The 27,734-nt window shown below is 40.5% G+C and overlaps 4 long non-coding RNA genes across 4 annotated transcripts; all 4 read right to left on the reverse strand.

The window, feature by feature from the left end:
• Window positions 1-5,004: 5,004 nt before the first annotated feature.
• On the reverse strand, window positions 5,005-7,345 carry LOC308064476. Its single transcript, XR_013928399.1, has 2 exons — window positions 5,674-7,345; window positions 5,005-5,636 (listed from the first exon to the last, which is right to left on the reverse strand). It is a non-coding gene; the product is annotated as an uncharacterized lncRNA (long non-coding RNA).
• A 4,585-nt stretch (window positions 7,346-11,930) lies between these two features.
• LOC308064255 lies at window positions 11,931-14,271 on the reverse strand. The gene is made up of 2 exons (XR_013928320.1): window positions 12,600-14,271; window positions 11,931-12,562 (listed from the first exon to the last, which is right to left on the reverse strand). It is a non-coding gene; the product is annotated as an uncharacterized lncRNA (long non-coding RNA).
• A 4,585-nt stretch (window positions 14,272-18,856) lies between these two features.
• Window positions 18,857-21,197, reverse strand: LOC308065051. Its single transcript, XR_013928636.1, has 2 exons — window positions 19,526-21,197; window positions 18,857-19,488 (listed from the first exon to the last, which is right to left on the reverse strand). It is a non-coding gene; the product is annotated as an uncharacterized lncRNA (long non-coding RNA).
• Window positions 21,198-25,782: 4,585 nt separating this feature from the next.
• Window positions 25,783-27,734, reverse strand: LOC308064598. Its single transcript, XR_013928453.1, has 2 exons — window positions 26,452-27,734; window positions 25,783-26,414 (listed from the first exon to the last, which is right to left on the reverse strand). It is a non-coding gene; the product is annotated as an uncharacterized lncRNA (long non-coding RNA).

Here is a 27,734-nt window from a genome sequence, read left to right on the forward strand (position 1 = left end):
GACCATATTATTTACAGCTTATTCACATCATTCCCCCCTTTTCTTGATACAAGCAAATTCTTTTGCTATTTTATTTTTCAAAAGTACAATAGAATAAGCATTTGAACAGAACACACACAAGTATTATTAAAACAGTCAACAAAACTATGGCAACTGACACCTGTTTTAACCATTGTACATTAGGTAACCAGGAAGTTAGAGTTGTCCAAACATTTCCAAAATCCCAAGACACATCATCCTCACTTACTTCATGTAATACCTTGGTTTGTTTCCATATTTCCTCTAAGTCAGTGGAAACTCTTCTACTTTGGTCCACGTATACGCAACAACTAGTATTTATAACTGTACATACTCCCCCTCGATCAGCTAACAGCAAATCCAAAGTTATTCTATTTTGTAACACCACTTGTGAGAGGCTAGATATTGTTCTGTTTTCTAATTTCTCTACTCACTCTTAAACCATCGAGCAAAACTATGGAATGCAGTAGGCCTCTCTATTATAGGATTTGTGTTTAAGTATCCTTGTGAGAACGAATCATGTACTGTCATATTAGGCACTACTGCTCCCAAGGTGCAGGTTCCCTTCCAATTTTTAGGTAAAACCTTTTGAGCTGTATCATTGCACAGCCAGTACCATCCTTTCCCTTCGGGCACTGGCCAAGCAGTAGAGCTAACAGACAGTGAAGTACGATGTCTAAAGCGTTATTACAAAAGGACTGAGTTCCTACATACATTACGGGATTACAATCCACAATTCCCATTCTTTTAGGTGGATTACATCTCTGAACACACATATAGTATGACTCTTGCACCTTAGGACTATTTATCTTTAATTTTAAAATCTTATCATTTTCAATACTCCAAGAGGTATTTTCCTACAGTCTTTCCTAAGATTTATTCCTAGGTAATGGAAATCCAATCAATGATATACCCTTTCCTCCATATTCAGGCATATGTGTACATATCCAACAATCAGTTTTATTCAGAGCCTGAGATATGCCTTGTACCAGGGATAAATGTGCATTCTTATTCCACAGAGTTAAGTACAAATTTGGCAAACATCCGACTATAATTATGACCTGAAGAATCGTAGTCCTGTGGGTCCTGCCGGAGTGACAGCCCATGATTTCTCAGGAGTTTTCTTTATTCTTGAATAGTGGATACAAGCGGCTCGTTCTTTTCTGTTCATCTTCGTCACTTCCTGAAGAGAAGTACTGGATTCACGAGTGAAGAAGTCTGTTTTCACGTTACATGAAACTTTGCTGGACTGTTATTCTGCTATTCAATTTCTAGTTCATGTTTGTACTTTGCATCAAACACACAGTTTTCAAAATAACTCCAAAGAGTTGGGTAATTCATATAATAATAACCTACAAAACCAAAACCTAAAAATAACCCTTTTTCTTAACACATTCCCCCCCTTTTTTTTTTTTTTTTAGATGCGTCACTATCATGGCTAGACTATAGGGATTTCGCATGCGCGGTCTTTCCAGATTTTTCCAACACATTCCGTGGGGCTTTAAAATCGCGCATGCGCATGCTCAAAGGTATACGCGGACCATTTGCGTGACAAACAATGGCTACTGCGTACCCAGATGAAGTCCCAAACCCATTTCCCGAGCTTACCACTCCGCTAAGTCTGTTAATGGTAACATTTATGGCACTATGGCCAAATGACAGGTCCCTGTTTTCAATGTAAGGTTTTCTCACCACCAGACCACCACGTCACCTTCCAGGGAAGAAGGGTCTAGAGTGGACATTTCCCCCTCCGAACATTCTGTAAGGTGAGTGTTCTCAAAACGTTTAACCTATATGGTTCATTAGAAAGAAGATCAAAAACTTTTTCTTCCTGTTGCTGTTTAGGCAGAGGGTGCGTTTTTCTGTTGTCTCACGTCAAGAACTTATGGCGGAGGTGGAAAAGTATAAAAGACGTTACCATATCCTCGTCTTTGCATTCCTGGCGCTTGTTTTTGTTGCTATTCTATTTTTTTTCTTACTCAGCCTACATTGTTATCTGAATTGTTAAGAGTCAATTGTTTCCAAATTCTTGTTGGCTATTAAAATGTTATTTTGTGTGTACATTTTGTCATACTACTCGCATTTGTTTAACGCCATCGGGTGAAACCATAATAGCAAATTGAACGTGTTGAATTAATCTTATAAAACATGGAACAGCACATGGCAAAAACAATAAGGTGGCTAATCCACATAACAAATAAAATAGGATTCGTTTTACCCAGGGGCTCCCGAGAAGCCAGGAAAACAAGTCAATATTCGTCTTTCCAAGTGCGGACGGGAACACGGGCTAACTTCCCTATCTCTGATGTGATTTGTTTAACTACCTCACCATTGTCATCAATTTTCAAACAACAACTGGAAACATTTACTTTACCACAAACACCTCCTTCTTCGGCTAGCAGGTAATCGAGAACCATCCTGTGATGATAAATTGCATTTCACATAGCTGTTTGATTAGTAATAATTTTAGACGAATGATACGATTCAGATTGTAGATAGGTTCTCGAGCACCGTTAATGAGTTCATTAGGATCCCAAGTTGCAGGTCCGTAATACTGTATGATACGTTGGGGTGTCCATTCATTTAATAAATATCGGTACCCCCAAATTCTTGGCAGTCTGGAAAAATCAACTTGCTACTGTTGCCCTGGCTAACTTTCAAACACATTTCACGTTGCTGAGTCACCTGTTTTATTACAGTATACAAGTTCTGCCCTATCAATTTCTGATTTAGACTTTTATATAAATTATCAGCTCCCCAATGCATCTTATTATGTTCTATTACGGCTGTGGTCCATATTAAATTGGATGGTACCACTATACGACCATCCCTCAAATAAGTCCACTTATTTATTTTATCATTCATATCCTGAATTACCTTTAAGTTTTCTTTAGAATAATTTGGCTCCTGATCTGTACTTACAGTTTGGATTTTTACCGTCTGGTATTAAGGATAATTCATGGTCGGCCAGGCGGTTTCCAATTTCTAAATCAGTGCCTCAATGGGCCATCTTATGTTCTTCCTTCCTGGACGACCCTCTTATAACAGAGGGGGCCATTCCTCACATCAAGGTCTGGCATGGCACATGTCCCCACCGCTCAGCGCCTACTGGGTTGCAGCCAGCAGCAGAGCTCAAGATTCTTCTTGGTGGCAAACACCGAGGCCAACCCAGTCTTGCCCTTGATTGTGGTAGGAGGCACCTGACCAACCTTATTCCTTGTACTTCGTTGTCAATGCAGTTTCATCTGCACATCCCATAACAAGTCACAGTCATGGTAAAACACAGATTTACATTAGTAGAACTACTACAGAGTGTATTTTATTTTAGTTTTTTATGCAATATCCCCCACAGCCTTGCTGACCAAGGGATATTGTTTTACCTGAATTAGGCAGGCCTCCCGTTTATCATTTTTACTGTCCTGGGATTTACTTCCAGATATACCGGTTAAAGATTTCTTTTACTTCAGAGAGGCCTTCTCTTCCACTTAAAGGTTTCAGGATATTTTCCTGGTGGCCAGCAGCTCCCACAACTGTAACAAATTCTTTTCACTGAAGTTTAACACCAAATAAGTTAGTTTTGTATTCACCAACTTTCCTACATTACAATTACCTAGTAACAAACAACTCGAACCGAACCTTTATCCAGTCCTATTCACAACCAACTTTCCAACATCTAAATTTCCCATCAGAGATTCACCTTTACTCTCCTCAGACCCGCTGCCTGCCCTAGAGGGGCCGTTACCGGTCCCGTTGTACTGCAAATGCTGCAGCAATTGGGCTGACATTGTCAGGTCCTTCTGCTCAATTGTCAGCAACAGCAACCCCCTCCTCCTCACCAGCAGAAGGATTGGAGCAGGAGATGCTCTTCCTGCTCTGCAGGTTACACAAGCCTGCCTCTGCAGCAGCCCTTCTGTTTTAACTCTTTCTTACCCTGAATGCAAATCTGCTACTTGTTGCTTTAAGTTTGTGTTATTACATATCAGCCTTCGCAGGCAAATAGCAAACACCCTGCCATGCGTCCCGCAGGACTCAGTCGCACCTTCGAGGGGGTACGGGGTTTGTACAAACTCACCCCAATACTTTAACACTTTCACAGGGTCTTTGACTCTCCACCCCCCCGGCTTCAGATCTTACATACATTATCACAAGTTTTTATCTTACAACATGTTTCATTCTGGTTGCTGCACAGAAAGAACCGCAACCTCAGCGCTCTCTATTTATTTATTTTTTTTTTTTTTTTTTAACACAAATATTTCAACAAGAACTTCCTTAAAGCTATTAAACAGGTACACCAAAAACCTAAAATTTTAACCAGAGGACTAACGGTGCCCCAAAGAGAATGTGGATCAAGGCCTTGCTCATTAGCCTCTCCATTTTGTACCTCCGTAACACTAAAACCTTTAAGACCGCCATATAAGTATTACTCTGACAACTGTGTTTGCCTGTTTATCTTAGAAAATTTCAGTATTTCTTTACAATCCATTAAGCACAGGCATAATTACACACATTTATTTTAGGATACTTCTGTGCCTCCCACAATTTAAGCCTATAAGAAGACGCTGTTTAAGCATCATATTAACTCAGGTTAACCAGCAGCAGCTTCAGTATTCGAATGGAAAGCCACAGACGTGTTCACAGTCACCAAAAAAATATCCCTGCAAATAAATCTACAAATCAGTTACTGAACTTGGCTTTGTATTGTGGAGCTGAATTGGAGCAATGCCACTGTCAGCTGAAATTAAGCAAAGTGCTCCATCCCCCCCACAGGCAGAGTAGAGCTAGTTTTGCATACAACGTGGACATCCTGTCCACAGCACATTAACAGGTTAATATGTTAACCTGTTATTAAACACATAAACAGGTGTTTAATCTTACAAATCTCCTTCTGCTGCATCACCCTACCTGCACGACACTGACGCAGCCTCAGATCCTCATGTAAATATACTATAGTAATGCAACTTACATAAAGCAAGACACTGAGTACAGTTTTGTTTGGGTGTTTTTTTTTTTTGTTTGTTTTGTTTTGGTGTTGGTTTTTTTTTTTTTTTTTCCTATCCTTTTCTAGAGCCATAATCAAAGATCAGGTGATGTTAATCCCACACTCCTCCTGTCACACAAACATATCAGCACACATTACTTCATCCCACTTCCCTTCTCTCCATACTGCAGCAAAGTATTTTCTTATTCACATTTCCACCAGCAGACCCTCCAATATCCTTCCAGTGACTCAAAACACATCCTAACGGGCTTTTCTTTAAAATCCCACCACTCTGTTTTCCTCCCATTTTTCCAGCTTACACTCACAGAACACACTTATCACTTACAGAATTACTACTTACAAAACGCAACACACAGGTATCTTTCTACAGCAACACCAAGAGCTCACTATTATAATAAAAAAATATAGCCGAAATCACAGTAACAATTATCAAAGTCAAATTCCACATTCCATAAATCCGGTAACCAAAATAAGCAACACTGCAGCAAATAAGCTTTATAAGCAAACTTGCCAGATTCCAGATGGCAATTAAATGCCGATAAAACCCAAACAGAACCAGAAGTATACTTAGGGTGTCAGCCACAGAAGTATACCTGAGTTTTCCAGACCAGACGTATACCTGAGAAACTAGTTCCCAAGCATACCCAGACGTATACCTGAGAAACTAGTTCCCAAGCATACCCAGATGTTACCCTGCGGAAATCAATTTTCTCGTCTTACGGGTAACCCCAGTTTACCAGTAATACCAGAATACAGCAATAAAGAATACTCTCACTTACAGGAGATGGGATTCTTGTCTGCCTCCGCAGTGATCCGATGAGTTGGGGAGTCCCTCCGGGAAAATCCCGGGGGTACCCAAGGGAGTCCACTTCCCAGCGGGTCCTACGGTCAGGCAGAGAGCCGTCCCATCTGGGGTGCCAGATTGTTTCGAAGAACGTCTTCAGAATTTCTTAGTGATTAAGTATTCTTTATTGTCGGCGCCGGGCGTACGGGGGATCCTTCCACCAATCGTACACACCCAGAGGGGCAGATTATCTTATATTTATATAATGAAACAATGAATATTCCATTAACGCCTATACATATTCATTACCTGAACCCGCCTACCCTCGCTTCGTATGCTAATTAGCTTATCAGTCTTTCACGCTTGCGCAGATTCTTCCAAAAATTGTGGGCCGGGGTCTTTAGAAAGTGGGCAGTGGTCTATGGGAGGAAGGCTGTAGGTCTTCCTCATGGTGTACTTTTCACCTTTTGCTCATTTGCAGTGTTCTTATCAGTCTGAGGTAATTTATGCCCTTGCTGGCCATCTGCTTTTCTTGCTTAATTATTTCTTTTACCCTTATCTGTCCTCTCCTGCTGAAGTGTTCCGCTAAAGTTTTAACACAGAAGGTCAGCAGATAGGCGGATGTCTAACAAAGGATAACAGAACAGACACCACAGGTAGATGAGTAACATGTGGCGGTACATGATATCTACAATTGTTACAGTGGCTAACAAACATAATGTTTATTCTTTAATTCTATTCTAAAGTTCGTTCACACTACATCACTTTGAAGCATATGCTTTAGTTATTCTAGAAGCAGTAGGTTTCCCTCCAGGTCTTGGCCCTTCTCTTTGCTTTCACTGCTGTGTTTCAAAAGTGATGAGTTGGCAGACTTGTAGAAAGCTTTCCCAGGGTTTTTTTACAATACCCCTTGTAGTTTTACTCAAAGACATCCAGCTGTCCCGTTACCTCCTTGGTAGGGCAACTTGCTTTGCAGATAAGGAGGACAGCTCCCCTTGCAGAGATTTGCAACTTTCTTGTCCGAACAGTCTGTATGATCTTTCAGACATTTTAACCCCTTTGTCGCTATACAATTACAAGCCTGTTAATGCATTACAATGAATATTGGTTTATGAATACAAACTTGACCATATTATTTACAGCTTATTCACATCATTCCCCCCTTTTCTTGATACAAGCAAATTCTTTTGCTATTTTATTTTTCAAAAGTACAATAGAATAAGCATTTGAACAGAACACACACAAGTATTATTAAAACAGTCAACAAAACTATGGCAACTGACACCTGTTTTAACCATTGTACATTAGGTAACCAGGAAGTTAGAGTTGTCCAAACATTTCCAAAATCCCAAGACACATCATCCTCACTTACTTCATGTAATACCTTGGTTTGTTTCCATATTTCCTCTAAGTCAGTGGAAACTCTTCTACTTTGGTCCACGTATACGCAACAACTAGTATTTATAACTGTACATACTCCCCCTCGATCAGCTAACAGCAAATCCAAAGTTATTCTATTTTGTAACACCACTTGTGAGAGGCTAGATATTGTTCTGTTTTCTAATTTCTCTACTCACTCTTAAACCATCGAGCAAAACTATGGAATGCAGTAGGCCTCTCTATTATAGGATTTGTGTTTAAGTATCCTTGTGAGAACGAATCATGTACTGTCATATTAGGCACTACTGCTCCCAAGGTGCAGGTTCCCTTCCAATTTTTAGGTAAAACCTTTTGAGCTGTATCATTGCACAGCCAGTACCATCCTTTCCCTTCGGGCACTGGCCAAGCAGTAGAGCTAACAGACAGTGAAGTACGATGTCTAAAGCGTTATTACAAAAGGACTGAGTTCCTACATACATTACGGGATTACAATCCACAATTCCCATTCTTTTAGGTGGATTACATCTCTGAACACACATATAGTATGACTCTTGCACCTTAGGACTATTTATCTTTAATTTTAAAATCTTATCATTTTCAATACTCCAAGAGGTATTTTCCTACAGTCTTTCCTAAGATTTATTCCTAGGTAATGGAAATCCAATCAATGATATACCCTTTCCTCCATATTCAGGCATATGTGTACATATCCAACAATCAGTTTTATTCAGAGCCTGAGATATGCCTTGTACCAGGGATAAATGTGCATTCTTATTCCACAGAGTTAAGTACAAATTTGGCAAACATCCGACTATAATTATGACCTGAAGAATCGTAGTCCTGTGGGTCCTGCCGGAGTGACAGCCCATGATTTCTCAGGAGTTTTCTTTATTCTTGAATAGTGGATACAAGCGGCTCGTTCTTTTCTGTTCATCTTCGTCACTTCCTGAAGAGAAGTACTGGATTCACGAGTGAAGAAGTCTGTTTTCACGTTACATGAAACTTTGCTGGACTGTTATTCTGCTATTCAATTTCTAGTTCATGTTTGTACTTTGCATCAAACACACAGTTTTCAAAATAACTCCAAAGAGTTGGGTAATTCATATAATAATAACCTACAAAACCAAAACCTAAAAATAACCCTTTTTCTTAACACATTCCCCCCCTTTTTTTTTTTTTTTTAGATGCGTCACTATCATGGCTAGACTATAGGGATTTCGCATGCGCGGTCTTTCCAGATTTTTCCAACACATTCCGTGGGGCTTTAAAATCGCGCATGCGCATGCTCAAAGGTATACGCGGACCATTTGCGTGACAAACAATGGCTACTGCGTACCCAGATGAAGTCCCAAACCCATTTCCCGAGCTTACCACTCCGCTAAGTCTGTTAATGGTAACATTTATGGCACTATGGCCAAATGACAGGTCCCTGTTTTCAATGTAAGGTTTTCTCACCACCAGACCACCACGTCACCTTCCAGGGAAGAAGGGTCTAGAGTGGACATTTCCCCCTCCGAACATTCTGTAAGGTGAGTGTTCTCAAAACGTTTAACCTATATGGTTCATTAGAAAGAAGATCAAAAACTTTTTCTTCCTGTTGCTGTTTAGGCAGAGGGTGCGTTTTTCTGTTGTCTCACGTCAAGAACTTATGGCGGAGGTGGAAAAGTATAAAAGACGTTACCATATCCTCGTCTTTGCATTCCTGGCGCTTGTTTTTGTTGCTATTCTATTTTTTTTCTTACTCAGCCTACATTGTTATCTGAATTGTTAAGAGTCAATTGTTTCCAAATTCTTGTTGGCTATTAAAATGTTATTTTGTGTGTACATTTTGTCATACTACTCGCATTTGTTTAACGCCATCGGGTGAAACCATAATAGCAAATTGAACGTGTTGAATTAATCTTATAAAACATGGAACAGCACATGGCAAAAACAATAAGGTGGCTAATCCACATAACAAATAAAATAGGATTCGTTTTACCCAGGGGCTCCCGAGAAGCCAGGAAAACAAGTCAATATTCGTCTTTCCAAGTGCGGACGGGAACACGGGCTAACTTCCCTATCTCTGATGTGATTTGTTTAACTACCTCACCATTGTCATCAATTTTCAAACAACAACTGGAAACATTTACTTTACCACAAACACCTCCTTCTTCGGCTAGCAGGTAATCGAGAACCATCCTGTGATGATAAATTGCATTTCACATAGCTGTTTGATTAGTAATAATTTTAGACGAATGATACGATTCAGATTGTAGATAGGTTCTCGAGCACCGTTAATGAGTTCATTAGGATCCCAAGTTGCAGGTCCGTAATACTGTATGATACGTTGGGGTGTCCATTCATTTAATAAATATCGGTACCCCCAAATTCTTGGCAGTCTGGAAAAATCAACTTGCTACTGTTGCCCTGGCTAACTTTCAAACACATTTCACGTTGCTGAGTCACCTGTTTTATTACAGTATACAAGTTCTGCCCTATCAATTTCTGATTTAGACTTTTATATAAATTATCAGCTCCCCAATGCATCTTATTATGTTCTATTACGGCTGTGGTCCATATTAAATTGGATGGTACCACTATACGACCATCCCTCAAATAAGTCCACTTATTTATTTTATCATTCATATCCTGAATTACCTTTAAGTTTTCTTTAGAATAATTTGGCTCCTGATCTGTACTTACAGTTTGGATTTTTACCGTCTGGTATTAAGGATAATTCATGGTCGGCCAGGCGGTTTCCAATTTCTAAATCAGTGCCTCAATGGGCCATCTTATGTTCTTCCTTCCTGGACGACCCTCTTATAACAGAGGGGGCCATTCCTCACATCAAGGTCTGGCATGGCACATGTCCCCACCGCTCAGCGCCTACTGGGTTGCAGCCAGCAGCAGAGCTCAAGATTCTTCTTGGTGGCAAACACCGAGGCCAACCCAGTCTTGCCCTTGATTGTGGTAGGAGGCACCTGACCAACCTTATTCCTTGTACTTCGTTGTCAATGCAGTTTCATCTGCACATCCCATAACAAGTCACAGTCATGGTAAAACACAGATTTACATTAGTAGAACTACTACAGAGTGTATTTTATTTTAGTTTTTTATGCAATATCCCCCACAGCCTTGCTGACCAAGGGATATTGTTTTACCTGAATTAGGCAGGCCTCCCGTTTATCATTTTTACTGTCCTGGGATTTACTTCCAGATATACCGGTTAAAGATTTCTTTTACTTCAGAGAGGCCTTCTCTTCCACTTAAAGGTTTCAGGATATTTTCCTGGTGGCCAGCAGCTCCCACAACTGTAACAAATTCTTTTCACTGAAGTTTAACACCAAATAAGTTAGTTTTGTATTCACCAACTTTCCTACATTACAATTACCTAGTAACAAACAACTCGAACCGAACCTTTATCCAGTCCTATTCACAACCAACTTTCCAACATCTAAATTTCCCATCAGAGATTCACCTTTACTCTCCTCAGACCCGCTGCCTGCCCTAGAGGGGCCGTTACCGGTCCCGTTGTACTGCAAATGCTGCAGCAATTGGGCTGACATTGTCAGGTCCTTCTGCTCAATTGTCAGCAACAGCAACCCCCTCCTCCTCACCAGCAGAAGGATTGGAGCAGGAGATGCTCTTCCTGCTCTGCAGGTTACACAAGCCTGCCTCTGCAGCAGCCCTTCTGTTTTAACTCTTTCTTACCCTGAATGCAAATCTGCTACTTGTTGCTTTAAGTTTGTGTTATTACATATCAGCCTTCGCAGGCAAATAGCAAACACCCTGCCATGCGTCCCGCAGGACTCAGTCGCACCTTCGAGGGGGTACGGGGTTTGTACAAACTCACCTCAATACTTTAACACTTTCACAGGGTCTTTGACTCTCCACCCCCCCGGCTTCAGATCTTACATACATTATCACAAGTTTTTATCTTACAACATGTTTCATTCTGGTTGCTGCACAGAAAGAACCGCAACCTCAGCGCTCTCTATTTATTTATTTTTTTTTTTTTTTTTTAACACAAATATTTCAACAAGAACTTCCTTAAAGCTATTAAACAGGTACACCAAAAACCTAAAATTTTAACCAGAGGACTAACGGTGCCCCAAAGAGAATGTGGATCAAGGCCTTGCTCATTAGCCTCTCCATTTTGTACCTCCGTAACACTAAAACCTTTAAGACCGCCATATAAGTATTACTCTGACAACTGTGTTTGCCTGTTTATCTTAGAAAATTTCAGTATTTCTTTACAATCCATTAAGCACAGGCATAATTACACACATTTATTTTAGGATACTTCTGTGCCTCCCACAATTTAAGCCTATAAGAAGACGCTGTTTAAGCATCATATTAACTCAGGTTAACCAGCAGCAGCTTCAGTATTCGAATGGAAAGCCACAGACGTGTTCACAGTCACCAAAAAAATATCCCTGCAAATAAATCTACAAATCAGTTACTGAACTTGGCTTTGTATTGTGGAGCTGAATTGGAGCAATGCCACTGTCAGCTGAAATTAAGCAAAGTGCTCCATCCCCCCCACAGGCAGAGTAGAGCTAGTTTTGCATACAACGTGGACATCCTGTCCACAGCACATTAACAGGTTAATATGTTAACCTGTTATTAAACACATAAACAGGTGTTTAATCTTACAAATCTCCTTCTGCTGCATCACCCTACCTGCACGACACTGACGCAGCCTCAGATCCTCATGTAAATATACTATAGTAATGCAACTTACATAAAGCAAGACACTGAGTACAGTTTTGTTTGGGTGTTTTTTTTTTTTGTTTGTTTTGTTTTGGTGTTGGTTTTTTTTTTTTTTTTTCCTATCCTTTTCTAGAGCCATAATCAAAGATCAGGTGATGTTAATCCCACACTCCTCCTGTCACACAAACATATCAGCACACATTACTTCATCCCACTTCCCTTCTCTCCATACTGCAGCAAAGTATTTTCTTATTCACATTTCCACCAGCAGACCCTCCAATATCCTTCCAGTGACTCAAAACACATCCTAACGGGCTTTTCTTTAAAATCCCACCACTCTGTTTTCCTCCCATTTTTCCAGCTTACACTCACAGAACACACTTATCACTTACAGAATTACTACTTACAAAACGCAACACACAGGTATCTTTCTACAGCAACACCAAGAGCTCACTATTATAATAAAAAAATATAGCCGAAATCACAGTAACAATTATCAAAGTCAAATTCCACATTCCATAAATCCGGTAACCAAAATAAGCAACACTGCAGCAAATAAGCTTTATAAGCAAACTTGCCAGATTCCAGATGGCAATTAAATGCCGATAAAACCCAAACAGAACCAGAAGTATACTTAGGGTGTCAGCCACAGAAGTATACCTGAGTTTTCCAGACCAGACGTATACCTGAGAAACTAGTTCCCAAGCATACCCAGACGTATACCTGAGAAACTAGTTCCCAAGCATACCCAGATGTTACCCTGCGGAAATCAATTTTCTCGTCTTACGGGTAACCCCAGTTTACCAGTAATACCAGAATACAGCAATAAAGAATACTCTCACTTACAGGAGATGGGATACTTGTCTGCCTCCGCAGTGATCCGATGAGTTGGGGAGTCCCTCCGGGAAAATCCCGGGGGTACCCAAGGGAGTCCACTTCCCAGCGGGTCCTACGGTCAGGCAGAGAGCCGTCCCATCTGGGGTGCCAGATTGTTTCGAAGAACGTCTTCAGAATTTCTTAGTGATTAAGTATTCTTTATTGTCGGCGCCGGGCGTACGGGGGATCCTTCCACCAATCGTACACACCCAGAGGGGCAGATTATCTTATATTTATATAATGAAACAATGAATATTCCATTAACGCCTATACATATTCATTACCTGAACCCGCCTACCCTCGCTTCGTATGCTAATTAGCTTATCAGTCTTTCACGCTTGCGCAGATTCTTCCAAAAATTGTGGGCCGGGGTCTTTAGAAAGTGGGCAGTGGTCTATGGGAGGAAGGCTGTAGGTCTTCCTCATGGTGTACTTTTCACCTTTTGCTCATTTGCAGTGTTCTTATCAGTCTGAGGTAATTTATGCCCTTGCTGGCCATCTGCTTTTCTTGCTTAATTATTTCTTTTACCCTTATCTGTCCTCTCCTGCTGAAGTGTTCCGCTAAAGTTTTAACACAGAAGGTCAGCAGACAGGCGGATGTCTAACAAAGGATAACAGAACAGACACCACAGGTAGATGAGTAACATGTGGCGGTACATGATATCTACAATTGTTACAGTGGCTAACAAACATAATGTTTATTCTTTAATTCTATTCTAAAGTTCGTTCACACTACATCACTTTGAAGCATATGCTTTAGTTATTCTAGAAGCAGTAGGTTTCCCTCCAGGTCTTGGCCCTTCTCTTTGCTTTCACTGCTGTGTTTCAAAAGTGATGAGTTGGCAGACTTGTAGAAAGCTTTCCCAGGGTTTTTTTACAATACCCCTTGTAGTTTTACTCAAAGACATCCAGCTGTCCCGTTATCTCCTTGGTAGGGCAACTTGCTTTGCAGATAAGGAGGACAGCTCCCCTTGCAGAGATTTGCAACTTTCTTGTCCGAACAGTCTGTATGATCTTTCAGACATTTTAACCCCTTTGTCGCTATACAATTACAAGCCTGTTAATGCATTACAATGAATATTGGTTTATGAATACAAACTTGACCATATTATTTACAGCTTATTCACATCATTCCCCCCTTTTCTTGATACAAGCAAATTCTTTTGCTATTTTATTTTTCAAAAGTACAATAGAATAAGCATTTGAACAGAACACACACAAGTATTATTAAAACAGTCAACAAAACTATGGCAACTGACACCTGTTTTAACCATTGTACATTAGGTAACCAGGAAGTTAGAGTTGTCCAAACATTTCCAAAATCCCAAGACACATCATCCTCACTTACTTCATGTAATACCTTGGTTTGTTTCCATATTTCCTCTAAGTCAGTGGAAACTCTTCTACTTTGGTCCACGTATACGCAACAACTAGTATTTATAACTGTACATACTCCCCCTCGATCAGCTAACAGCAAATCCAAAGTTATTCTATTTTGTAACACCACTTGTGAGAGGCTAGATATTGTTCTGTTTTCTAATTTCTCTACTCACTCTTAAACCATCGAGCAAAACTATGGAATGCAGTAGGCCTCTCTATTATAGGATTTGTGTTTAAGTATCCTTGTGAGAACGAATCATGTACTGTCATATTAGGCACTACTGCTCCCAAGGTGCAGGTTCCCTTCCAATTTTTAGGTAAAACCTTTTGAGCTGTATCATTGCACAGCCAGTACCATCCTTTCCCTTCGGGCACTGGCCAAGCAGTAGAGCTAACAGACAGTGAAGTACGATGTCTAAAGCGTTATTACAAAAGGACTGAGTTCCTACATACATTACGGGATTACAATCCACAATTCCCATTCTTTTAGGTGGATTACATCTCTGAACACACATATAGTATGACTCTTGCACCTTAGGACTATTTATCTTTAATTTTAAAATCTTATCATTTTCAATACTCCAAGAGGTATTTTCCTACAGTCTTTCCTAAGATTTATTCCTAGGTAATGGAAATCCAATCAATGATATACCCTTTCCTCCATATTCAGGCATATGTGTACATATCCAACAATCAGTTTTATTCAGAGCCTGAGATATGCCTTGTACCAGGGATAAATGTGCATTCTTATTCCACAGAGTTAAGTACAAATTTGGCAAACATCCGACTATAATTATGACCTGAAGAATCGTAGTCCTGTGGGTCCTGCCGGAGTGACAGCCCATGATTTCTCAGGAGTTTTCTTTATTCTTGAATAGTGGATACAAGCGGCTCGTTCTTTTCTGTTCATCTTCGTCACTTCCTGAAGAGAAGTACTGGATTCACGAGTGAAGAAGTCTGTTTTCACGTTACATGAAACTTTGCTGGACTGTTATTCTGCTATTCAATTTCTAGTTCATGTTTGTACTTTGCATCAAACACACAGTTTTCAAAATAACTCCAAAGAGTTGGGTAATTCATATAATAATAACCTACAAAACCAAAACCTAAAAATAACCCTTTTTCTTAACACATTCCCCCCCTTTTTTTTTTTTTTTTAGATGCGTCACTATCATGGCTAGACTATAGGGATTTCGCATGCGCGGTCTTTCCAGATTTTTCCAACACATTCCGTGGGGCTTTAAAATCGCGCATGCGCATGCTCAAAGGTATACGCGGACCATTTGCGTGACAAACAATGGCTACTGCGTACCCAGATGAAGTCCCAAACCCATTTCCCGAGCTTACCACTCCGCTAAGTCTGTTAATGGTAACATTTATGGCACTATGGCCAAATGACAGGTCCCTGTTTTCAATGTAAGGTTTTCTCACCACCAGACCACCACGTCACCTTCCAGGGAAGAAGGGTCTAGAGTGGACATTTCCCCCTCCGAACATTCTGTAAGGTGAGTGTTCTCAAAACGTTTAACCTATATGGTTCATTAGAAAGAAGATCAAAAACTTTTTCTTCCTGTTGCTGTTTAGGCAGAGGGTGCGTTTTTCTGTTGTCTCACGTCAAGAACTTATGGCGGAGGTGGAAAAGTATAAAAGACGTTACCATATCCTCGTCTTTGCATTCCTGGCGCTTGTTTTTGTTGCTATTCTATTTTTTTTCTTACTCAGCCTACATTGTTATCTGAATTGTTAAGAGTCAATTGTTTCCAAATTCTTGTTGGCTATTAAAATGTTATTTTGTGTGTACATTTTGTCATACTACTCGCATTTGTTTAACGCCATCGGGTGAAACCATAATAGCAAATTGAACGTGTTGAATTAATCTTATAAAACATGGAACAGCACATGGCAAAAACAATAAGGTGGCTAATCCACATAACAAATAAAATAGGATTCGTTTTACCCAGGGGCTCCCGAGAAGCCAGGAAAACAAGTCAATATTCGTCTTTCCAAGTGCGGACGGGAACACGGGCTAACTTCCCTATCTCTGATGTGATTTGTTTAACTACCTCACCATTGTCATCAATTTTCAAACAACAACTGGAAACATTTACTTTACCACAAACACCTCCTTCTTCGGCTAGCAGGTAATCGAGAACCATCCTGTGATGATAAATTGCATTTCACATAGCTGTTTGATTAGTAATAATTTTAGACGAATGATACGATTCAGATTGTAGATAGGTTCTCGAGCACCGTTAATGAGTTCATTAGGATCCCAAGTTGCAGGTCCGTAATACTGTATGATACGTTGGGGTGTCCATTCATTTAATAAATATCGGTACCCCCAAATTCTTGGCAGTCTGGAAAAATCAACTTGCTACTGTTGCCCTGGCTAACTTTCAAACACATTTCACGTTGCTGAGTCACCTGTTTTATTACAGTATACAAGTTCTGCCCTATCAATTTCTGATTTAGACTTTTATATAAATTATCAGCTCCCCAATGCATCTTATTATGTTCTATTACGGCTGTGGTCCATATTAAATTGGATGGTACCACTATACGACCATCCCTCAAATAAGTCCACTTATTTATTTTATCATTCATATCCTGAATTACCTTTAAGTTTTCTTTAGAATAATTTGGCTCCTGATCTGTACTTACAGTTTGGATTTTTACCGTCTGGTATTAAGGATAATTCATGGTCGGCCAGGCGGTTTCCAATTTCTAAATCAGTGCCTCAATGGGCCATCTTATGTTCTTCCTTCCTGGACGACCCTCTTATAACAGAGGGGGCCATTCCTCACATCAAGGTCTGGCATGGCACATGTCCCCACCGCTCAGCGCCTACTGGGTTGCAGCCAGCAGCAGAGCTCAAGATTCTTCTTGGTGGCAAACACCGAGGCCAACCCAGTCTTGCCCTTGATTGTGGTAGGAGGCACCTGACCAACCTTATTCCTTGTACTTCGTTGTCAATGCAGTTTCATCTGCACATCCCATAACAAGTCACAGTCATGGTAAAACACAGATTTACATTAGTAGAACTACTACAGAGTGTATTTTATTTTAGTTTTTTATGCAATATCCCCCACAGCCTTGCTGACCAAGGGATATTGTTTTACCTGAATTAGGCAGGCCTCCCGTTTATCATTTTTACTGTCCTGGGATTTACTTCCAGATATACCGGTTAAAGATTTCTTTTACTTCAGAGAGGCCTTCTCTTCCACTTAAAGGTTTCAGGATATTTTCCTGGTGGCCAGCAGCTCCCACAACTGTAACAAATTCTTTTCACTGAAGTTTAACACCAAATAAGTTAGTTTTGTATTCACCAACTTTCCTACATTACAATTACCTAGTAACAAACAACTCGAACCGAACCTTTATCCAGTCCTATTCACAACCAACTTTCCAACATCTAAATTTCCCATCAGAGATTCACCTTTACTCTCCTCAGACCCGCTGCCTGCCCTAGAGGGGCCGTTACCGGTCCCGTTGTACTGCAAATGCTGCAGCAATTGGGCTGACATTGTCAGGTCCTTCTGCTCAATTGTCAGCAACAGCAACCCCCTCCTCCTCACCAGCAGAAGGATTGGAGCAGGAGATGCTCTTCCTGCTCTGCAGGTTACACAAGCCTGCCTCTGCAGCAGCCCTTCTGTTTTAACTCTTTCTTACCCTGAATGCAAATCTGCTACTTGTTGCTTTAAGTTTGTGTTATTACATATCAGCCTTCGCAGGCAAATAGCAAACACCCTGCCATGCGTCCCGCAGGACTCAGTCGCACCTTCGAGGGGGTACGGGGTTTGTACAAACTCACCTCAATACTTTAACACTTTCACAGGGTCTTTGACTCTCCACCCCCCCGGCTTCAGATCTTACATACATTATCACAAGTTTTTATCTTACAACATGTTTCATTCTGGTTGCTGCACAGAAAGAACCGCAACCTCAGCGCTCTCTATTTATTTATTTTTTTTTTTTTTTTTTAACACAAATATTTCAACAAGAACTTCCTTAAAGCTATTAAACAGGTACACCAAAAACCTAAAATTTTAACCAGAGGACTAACGGTGCCCCAAAGAGAATGTGGATCAAGGCCTTGCTCATTAGCCTCTCCATTTTGTACCTCCGTAACACTAAAACCTTTAAGACCGCCATATAAGTATTACTCTGACAACTGTGTTTGCCTGTTTATCTTAGAAAATTTCAGTATTTCTTTACAATCCATTAAGCACAGGCATAATTACACACATTTATTTTAGGATACTTCTGTGCCTCCCACAATTTAAGCCTATAAGAAGACGCTGTTTAAGCATCATATTAACTCAGGTTAACCAGCAGCAGCTTCAGTATTCGAATGGAAAGCCACAGACGTGTTCACAGTCACCAAAAAAATATCCCTGCAAATAAATCTACAAATCAGTTACTGAACTTGGCTTTGTATTGTGGAGCTGAATTGGAGCAATGCCACTGTCAGCTGAAATTAAGCAAAGTGCTCCATCCCCCCCACAGGCAGAGTAGAGCTAGTTTTGCATACAACGTGGACATCCTGTCCACAGCACATTAACAGGTTAATATGTTAACCTGTTATTAAACACATAAACAGGTGTTTAATCTTACAAATCTCCTTCTGCTGCATCACCCTACCTGCACGACACTGACGCAGCCTCAGATCCTCATGTAAATATACTATAGTAATGCAACTTACATAAAGCAAGACACTGAGTACAGTTTTGTTTGGGTGTTTTTTTTTTTTGTTTGTTTTGTTTTGGTGTTGGTTTTTTTTTTTTTTTTTCCTATCCTTTTCTAGAGCCATAATCAAAGATCAGGTGATGTTAATCCCACACTCCTCCTGTCACACAAACATATCAGCACACATTACTTCATCCCACTTCCCTTCTCTCCATACTGCAGCAAAGTATTTTCTTATTCACATTTCCACCAGCAGACCCTCCAATATCCTTCCAGTGACTCAAAACACATCCTAACGGGCTTTTCTTTAAAATCCCACCACTCTGTTTTCCTCCCATTTTTCCAGCTTACACTCACAGAACACACTTATCACTTACAGAATTACTACTTACAAAACGCAACACACAGGTATCTTTCTACAGCAACACCAAGAGCTCACTATTATAATAAAAAAATATAGCCGAAATCACAGTAACAATTATCAAAGTCAAATTCCACATTCCATAAATCCGGTAACCAAAATAAGCAACACTGCAGCAAATAAGCTTTATAAGCAAACTTGCCAGATTCCAGATGGCAATTAAATGCCGATAAAACCCAAACAGAACCAGAAGTATACTTAGGGTGTCAGCCACAGAAGTATACCTGAGTTTTCCAGACCAGACGTATACCTGAGAAACTAGTTCCCAAGCATACCCAGACGTATACCTGAGAAACTAGTTCCCAAGCATACCCAGATGTTACCCTGCGGAAATCAATTTTCTCGTCTTACGGGTAACCCCAGTTTACCAGTAATACCAGAATACAGCAATAAAGAATACTCTCACTTACAGGAGATGGGATTCTTGTCTGCCTCCGCAGTGATCCGATGAGTTGGGGAGTCCCTCCGGGAAAATCCCGGGGGTACCCAAGGGAGTCCACTTCCCAGCGGGTCCTACGGTCAGGCAGAGAGCCGTCCCATCTGGGGTGCCAGATTGTTTCGAAGAACGTCTTCAGAATTTCTTAGTGATTAAGTATTCTTTATTGTCGGCGCCGGGCGTACGGGGGATCCTTCCACCAATCGTACACACCCAGAGGGGCAGATTATCTTATATTTATATAATGAAACAATGAATATTCCATTAACGCCTATACATATTCATTACCTGAACCCGCCTACCCTCGCTTCGTATGCTAATTAGCTTATCAGTCTTTCACGCTTGCGCAGATTCTTCCAAAAATTGTGGGCCGGGGTCTTTAGAAAGTGGGCAGTGGTCTATGGGAGGAAGGCTGTAGGTCTTCCTCATGGTGTACTTTTCACCTTTTGCTCATTTGCAGTGTTCTTATCAGTCTGAGGTAATTTATGCCCTTGCTGGCCATCTGCTTTTCTTGCTTAATTATTTCTTTTACCCTTATCTGTCCTCTCCTGCTGAAGTGTTCCGCTAAAGTTTTAACACAGAAGGTCAGCAGACAGGCGGATGTCTAACAAAGGATAACAGAACAGACACCACAGGTAGATGAGTAACATGTGGCGGTACATGATATCTACAATTGTTACAGTGGCTAACAAACATAATGTTTATTCTTTAATTCTATTCTAAAGTTCGTTCACACTACATCACTTTGAAGCATATGCTTTAGTTATTCTAGAAGCAGTAGGTTTCCCTCCAGGTCTTGGCCCTTCTCTTTGCTTTCACTGCTGTGTTTCAAAAGTGATGAGTTGGCAGACTTGTAGAAAGCTTTCCCAGGGTTTTTTTACAATACCCCTTGTAGTTTTACTCAAAGACATCCAGCTGTCCCGTTATCTCCTTGGTAGGGCAACTTGCTTTGCAGATAAGGAGGACAGCTCCCCTTGCAGAGATTTGCAACTTTCTTGTCCGAACAGTCTGTATGATCTTTCAGACATTTTAACCCCTTTGTCGCTATACAATTACAAGCCTGTTAATGCATTACAATGAATATTGGTTTATGAATACAAACTTGACCATATTATTTACAGCTTATTCACATCATTCCCCCCTTTTCTTGATACAAGCAAATTCTTTTGCTATTTTATTTTTCAAAAGTACAATAGAATAAGCATTTGAACAGAACACACACAAGTATTATTAAAACAGTCAACAAAACTATGGCAACTGACACCTGTTTTAACCATTGTACATTAGGTAACCAGGAAGTTAGAGTTGTCCAAACATTTCCAAAATCCCAAGACACATCATCCTCACTTACTTCATGTAATACCTTGGTTTGTTTCCATATTTCCTCTAAGTCAGTGGAAACTCTTCTACTTTGGTCCACGTATACGCAACAACTAGTATTTATAACTGTACATACTCCCCCTCGATCAGCTAACAGCAAATCCAAAGTTATTCTATTTTGTAACACCACTTGTGAGAGGCTAGATATTGTTCTGTTTTCTAATTTCTCTACTCACTCTTAAACCATCGAGCAAAACTATGGAATGCAGTAGGCCTCTCTATTATAGGATTTGTGTTTAAGTATCCTTGTGAGAACGAATCATGTACTGTCATATTAGGCACTACTGCTCCCAAGGTGCAGGTTCCCTTCCAATTTTTAGGTAAAACCTTTTGAGCTGTATCATTGCACAGCCAGTACCATCCTTTCCCTTCGGGCACTGGCCAAGCAGTAGAGCTAACAGACAGTGAAGTACGATGTCTAAAGCGTTATTACAAAAGGACTGAGTTCCTACATACATTACGGGATTACAATCCACAATTCCCATTCTTTTAGGTGGATTACATCTCTGAACACACATATAGTATGACTCTTGCACCTTAGGACTATTTATCTTTAATTTTAAAATCTTATCATTTTCAATACTCCAAGAGGTATTTTCCTACAGTCTTTCCTAAGATTTATTCCTAGGTAATGGAAATCCAATCAATGATATACCCTTTCCTCCATATTCAGGCATATGTGTACATATCCAACAATCAGTTTTATTCAGAGCCTGAGATATGCCTTGTACCAGGGATAAATGTGCATTCTTATTCCACAGAGTTAAGTACAAATTTGGCAAACATCCGACTATAATTATGACCTGAAGAATCGTAGTCCTGTGGGTCCTGCCGGAGTGACAGCCCATGATTTCTCAGGAGTTTTCTTTATTCTTGAATAGTGGATACAAGCGGCTCGTTCTTTTCTGTTCATCTTCGTCACTTCCTGAAGAGAAGTACTGGATTCACGAGTGAAGAAGTCTGTTTTCACGTTACATGAAACTTTGCTGGACTGTTATTCTGCTATTCAATTTCTAGTTCATGTTTGTACTTTGCATCAAACACACAGTTTTCAAAATAACTCCAAAGAGTTGGGTAATTCATATAATAATAACCTACAAAACCAAAACCTAAAAATAACCCTTTTTCTTAACACATTCCCCCCCTTTTTTTTTTTTTTTTAGATGCGTCACTATCATGGCTAGACTATAGGGATTTCGCATGCGCGGTCTTTCCAGATTTTTCCAACACATTCCGTGGGGCTTTAAAATCGCGCATGCGCATGCTCAAAGGTATACGCGGACCATTTGCGTGACAAACAATGGCTACTGCGTACCCAGATGAAGTCCCAAACCCATTTCCCGAGCTTACCACTCCGCTAAGTCTGTTAATGGTAACATTTATGGCACTATGGCCAAATGACAGGTCCCTGTTTTCAATGTAAGGTTTTCTCACCACCAGACCACCACGTCACCTTCCAGGGAAGAAGGGTCTAGAGTGGACATTTCCCCCTCCGAACATTCTGTAAGGTGAGTGTTCTCAAAACGTTTAACCTATATGGTTCATTAGAAAGAAGATCAAAAACTTTTTCTTCCTGTTGCTGTTTAGGCAGAGGGTGCGTTTTTCTGTTGTCTCACGTCAAGAACTTATGGCGGAGGTGGAAAAGTATAAAAGACGTTACCATATCCTCGTCTTTGCATTCCTGGCGCTTGTTTTTGTTGCTATTCTATTTTTTTTCTTACTCAGCCTACATTGTTATCTGAATTGTTAAGAGTCAATTGTTTCCAAATTCTTGTTGGCTATTAAAATGTTATTTTGTGTGTACATTTTGTCATACTACTCGCATTTGTTTAACGCCATCGGGTGAAACCATAATAGCAAATTGAACGTGTTGAATTAATCTTATAAAACATGGAACAGCACATGGCAAAAACAATAAGGTGGCTAATCCACATAACAAATAAAATAGGATTCGTTTTACCCAGGGGCTCCCGAGAAGCCAGGAAAACAAGTCAATATTCGTCTTTCCAAGTGCGGACGGGAACACGGGCTAACTTCCCTATCTCTGATGTGATTTGTTTAACTACCTCACCATTGTCATCAATTTTCAAACAACAACTGGAAACATTTACTTTACCACAAACACCTCCTTCTTCGGCTAGCAGGTAATCGAGAACCATCCTGTGATGATAAATTGCATTTCACATAGCTGTTTGATTAGTAATAATTTTAGACGAATGATACGATTCAGATTGTAGATAGGTTCTCGAGCACCGTTAATGAGTTCATTAGGATCCCAAGTTGCAGGTCCGTAATACTGTATGATACGTTGGGGTGTCCATTCATTTAATAAATATCGGTACCCCCAAATTCTTGGCAGTCTGGAAAAATCAACTTGCTACTGTTGCCCTGGCTAACTTTCAAACACATTTCACGTTGCTGAGTCACCTGTTTTATTACAGTATACAAGTTCTGCCCTATCAATTTCTGATTTAGACTTTTATATAAATTATCAGCTCCCCAATGCATCTTATTATGTTCTATTACGGCTGTGGTCCATATTAAATTGGATGGTACCACTATACGACCATCCCTCAAATAAGTCCACTTATTTATTTTATCATTCATATCCTGAATTACCTTTAAGTTTTCTTTAGAATAATTTGGCTCCTGATCTGTACTTACAGTTTGGATTTTTACCGTCTGGTATTAAGGATAATTCATGGTCGGCCAGGCGGTTTCCAATTTCTAAATCAGTGCCTCAATGGGCCATCTTATGTTCTTCCTTCCTGGACGACCCTCTTATAACAGAGGGGGCCATTCCTCACATCAAGGTCTGGCATGGCACATGTCCCCACCGCTCAGCGCCTACTGGGTTGCAGCCAGCAGCAGAGCTCAAGATTCTTCTTGGTGGCAAACACCGAGGCCAACCCAGTCTTGCCCTTGATTGTGGTAGGAGGCACCTGACCAACCTTATTCCTTGTACTTCGTTGTCAATGCAGTTTCATCTGCACATCCCATAACAAGTCACAGTCATGGTAAAACACAGATTTACATTAGTAGAACTACTACAGAGTGTATTTTATTTTAGTTTTTTATGCAATATCCCCCACAGCCTTGCTGACCAAGGGATATTGTTTTACCTGAATTAGGCAGGCCTCCCGTTTATCATTTTTACTGTCCTGGGATTTACTTCCAGATATACCGGTTAAAGATTTCTTTTACTTCAGAGAGGCCTTCTCTTCCACTTAAAGGTTTCAGGATATTTTCCTGGTGGCCAGCAGCTCCCACAACTGTAACAAATTCTTTTCACTGAAGTTTAACACCAAATAAGTTAGTTTTGTATTCACCAACTTTCCTACATTACAATTACCTAGTAACAAACAACTCGAACCGAACCTTTATCCAGTCCTATTCACAACCAACTTTCCAACATCTAAATTTCCCATCAGAGATTCACCTTTACTCTCCTCAGACCCGCTGCCTGCCCTAGAGGGGCCGTTACCGGTCCCGTTGTACTGCAAATGCTGCAGCAATTGGGCTGACATTGTCAGGTCCTTCTGCTCAATTGTCAGCAACAGCAACCCCCTCCTCCTCACCAGCAGAAGGATTGGAGCAGGAGATGCTCTTCCTGCTCTGCAGGTTACACAAGCCTGCCTCTGCAGCAGCCCTTCTGTTTTAACTCTTTCTTACCCTGAATGCAAATCTGCTACTTGTTGCTTTAAGTTTGTGTTATTACATATCAGCCTTCGCAGGCAAATAGCAAACACCCTGCCATGCGTCCCGCAGGACTCAGTCGCACCTTCGAGGGGGTACGGGGTTTGTACAAACTCACCTCAATACTTTAACACTTTCACAGGGTCTTTGACTCTCCACCCCCCCGGCTTCAGATCTTACATACATTATCACAAGTTTTTATCTTACAACATGTTTCATTCTGGTTGCTGCACAGAAAGAACCGCAACCTCAGCGCTCTCTATTTATTTATTTTTTTTTTTTTTTTTTAACACAAATATTTCAACAAGAACTTCCTTAAAGCTATTAAACAGGTACACCAAAAACCTAAAATTTTAACCAGAGGACTAACGGTGCCCCAAAGAGAATGTGGATCAAGGCCTTGCTCATTAGCCTCTCCATTTTGTACCTCCGTAACACTAAAACCTTTAAGACCGCCATATAAGTATTACTCTGACAACTGTGTTTGCCTGTTTATCTTAGAAAATTTCAGTATTTCTTTACAATCCATTAAGCACAGGCATAATTACACACATTTATTTTAGGATACTTCTGTGCCTCCCACAATTTAAGCCTATAAGAAGACGCTGTTTAAGCATCATATTAACTCAGGTTAACCAGCAGCAGCTTCAGTATTCGAATGGAAAGCCACAGACGTGTTCACAGTCACCAAAAAAATATCCCTGCAAATAAATCTACAAATCAGTTACTGAACTTGGCTTTGTATTGTGGAGCTGAATTGGAGCAATGCCACTGTCAGCTGAAATTAAGCAAAGTGCTCCATCCCCCCCACAGGCAGAGTAGAGCTAGTTTTGCATACAACGTGGACATCCTGTCCACAGCACATTAACAGGTTAATATGTTAACCTGTTATTAAACACATAAACAGGTGTTTAATCTTACAAATCTCCTTCTGCTGCATCACCCTACCTGCACGACACTGACGCAGCCTCAGATCCTCATGTAAATATACTATAGTAATGCAACTTACATAAAGCAAGACACTGAGTACAGTTTTGTTTGGGTGTTTTTTTTTTTTGTTTGTTTTGTTTTGGTGTTGGTTTTTTTTTTTTTTTTTCCTATCCTTTTCTAGAGCCATAATCAAAGATCAGGTGATGTTAATCCCACACTCCTCCTGTCACACAAACATATCAGCACACATTACTTCATCCCACTTCCCTTCTCTCCATACTGCAGCAAAGTATTTTCTTATTCACATTTCCACCAGCAGACCCTCCAATATCCTTCCAGTGACTCAAAACACATCCTAACGGGCTTTTCTTTAAAATCCCACCACTCTGTTTTCCTCCCATTTTTCCAGCTTACACTCACAGAACACACTTATCACTTACAGAATTACTACTTACAAAACGCAACACACAGGTATCTTTCTACAGCAACACCAAGAGCTCACTATTATAATAAAAAAATATAGCCGAAATCACAGTAACAATTATCAAAGTCAAATTCCACATTCCATAAATCCGGTAACCAAAATAAGCAACACTGCAGCAAATAAGCTTTATAAGCAAACTTGCCAGATTCCAGATGGCAATTAAATGCCGATAAAACCCAAACAGAACCAGAAGTATACTTAGGGTGTCAGCCACAGAAGTATACCTGAGTTTTCCAGACCAGACGTATACCTGAGAAACTAGTTCCCAAGCATACCCAGACGTATACCTGAGAAACTAGTTCCCAAGCATACCCAGATGTTACCCTGCGGAAATCAATTTTCTCGTCTTACGGGTAACCCCAGTTTACCAGTAATACCAGAATACAGCAATAAAGAATACTCTCACTTACAGGAGATGGGATTCTTGTCTGCCTCCGCAGTGATCCGATGAGTTGGGGAGTCCCTCCGGGAAAATCCCGGGGGTACCCAAGGGAGTCCACTTCCCAGCGGGTCCTACGGTCAGGCAGAGAGCCGTCCCATCTGGGGTGCCAGATTGTTTCGAAGAACGTCTTCAGAATTTCTTAGTGATTAAGTATTCTTTATTGTCGGCGCCGGGCGTACGGGGGATCCTTCCACCAATCGTACACACCCAGAGGGGCAGATTATCTTATATTTATATAATGAAACAATGAATATTCCATTAACGCCTATACATATTCATTACCTGAACCCGCCTACCCTCGCTTCGTATGCTAATTAGCTTATCAGTCTTTCACGCTTGCGCAGATTCTTCCAAAAATTGTGGGCCGGGGTCTTTAGAAAGTGGGCAGTGGTCTATGGGAGGAAGGCTGTAGGTCTTCCTCATGGTGTACTTTTCACCTTTTGCTCATTTGCAGTGTTCTTATCAGTCTGAGGTAATTTATGCCCTTGCTGGCCATCTGCTTTTCTTGCTTAATTATTTCTTTTACCCTTATCTGTCCTCTCCTGCTGAAGTGTTCCGCTAAAGTTTTAACACAGAAGGTCAGCAGACAGGCGGATGTCTAACAAAGGATAACAGAACAGACACCACAGGTAGATGAGTAACATGTGGCGGTACATGATATCTACAATTGTTACAGTGGCTAACAAACATAATGTTTATTCTTTAATTCTATTCTAAAGTTCGTTCACACTACATCACTTTGAAGCATATGCTTTAGTTATTCTAGAAGCAGTAGGTTTCCCTCCAGGTCTTGGCCCTTCTCTTTGCTTTCACTGCTGTGTTTCAAAAGTGATGAGTTGGCAGACTTGTAGAAAGCTTTCCCAGGGTTTTTTTACAATACCCCTTGTAGTTTTACTCAAAGACATCCAGCTGTCCCGTTATCTCCTTGGTAGGGCAACTTGCTTTGCAGATAAGGAGGACAGCTCCCCTTGCAGAGATTTGCAACTTTCTTGTCCGAACAGTCTGTATGATCTTTCAGACATTTTAACCCCTTTGTCGCTATACAATTACAAGCCTGTTAATGCATTACAATGAATACTGGTTTATGAATACAAACTTGACCATATTATTTACAGCTTATTCACATCA

The sequence above is a fragment of the Falco punctatus genome (genome assembly GCF_963210335.1).
Source record: "Falco punctatus genome assembly, chromosome: 5".
NCBI lineage: Eukaryota > Metazoa > Chordata > Aves > Falconiformes > Falconidae > Falco > Falco punctatus.